Genomic DNA, 869 nt, shown 5'->3' with positions numbered 1-869 from the left:
GCGCGGCCCCGGCAGGGCGCGGGGGGAAGCGCCGGCGGCCGCAGCTGCAAAAGCAGCCTCTAAGTAGTTTAGCACACAACACCCAAGGCAGCCGCCGGCGGGCTGGCGGGACAGCGGGCAGGAAGACAGCAGACGCGCGGTCACTCACCGTCGGCGCAAGGCTTCGCGCCCCACTCCCGCCGGGGGACAGTGAGGGACGCACGGCTGCGGTTCATGGGCGCAGGGACGTTCCTCCTGCGGAGCCGAAGGGCTGCATTGGCTCAAGCAGGAGACGCTTCCTCCTGTTCCTCTCCCCCCGCCGCCACCGCCGCCGCCGTCGCTGCCTCCTGGGAAAAAGGAAAAAAAAAAAAAAAAGAGTCCTGGGCAGCAGTTGCTGGAAAGTCTCTGCTAAGCCACCTCCCAGCGCTGCTGTCCCTCCCAAGTCCTCGCCAAGTCCGGACGAGGCAGGGGCGGCAGCCAGGGCCAGCTGCACAAACTCTCAGCGCATGCTCGGGCCGCTGGCTGCCGGGGTTGGAGCTTAGTGGGTGTTTCTTGCTCCCTCACCCGACGTGAGCCCCTGAAGGGGACTCCTTACCTCTACAAAACAAGGTCCAGAAATAGATAAAGTCTGGGGACTATGGGGAAATGCGAGCCGTAAACCCTTTAAAATGGTGGTGTCGGAGGTAGGGAGTCTGGGTTATAACCACAGGGAAACAGGCTTTTATTATATAAAAATATTTGTGTTTGAGAAGGGGGGCGAAGGAGTGGCCCGATCCAATTCCTGCAATGAGAAACCAGTTTTCACAACCTTTCTGGAACCTCCTCCTGTGATTTGTCACTAACTTGATGCCCTATGAACCTTCTTAATGCTTTGCTGCCCTCCCTGATTA

At 59.3% G+C, this 869-nt stretch overlaps 1 protein-coding gene across 1 annotated transcript in view; it reads right to left on the bottom strand.

Moving 5' to 3' along the window:
- The window catches only part of TSPAN12 (tetraspanin 12), a 62,351-nt gene extending 61,887 nt beyond the window's left edge, over positions 1-464 (bottom strand). Inside the window, exon 1 of the mRNA XM_006910575.1 lies at positions 149-464. The gene's annotated coding sequence lies outside the window, so the exon portion shown is untranslated. The remainder of the gene's footprint in view (positions 1-148) is intronic.
- Between the last annotated feature and the right edge of the window lie 405 nt (positions 465-869).

This window comes from Pteropus alecto, unplaced genomic scaffold (genome assembly GCF_000325575.1).
Source record: "Pteropus alecto unplaced genomic scaffold, ASM32557v1 scaffold22, whole genome shotgun sequence".
In the NCBI taxonomy this organism is placed as follows: Eukaryota; Metazoa; Chordata; class Mammalia; order Chiroptera; family Pteropodidae; genus Pteropus; species Pteropus alecto.
The sequence above is the reverse complement of the archived record's forward strand: the minus strand, read 5'-3'. Positions and strand labels throughout refer to the sequence as shown.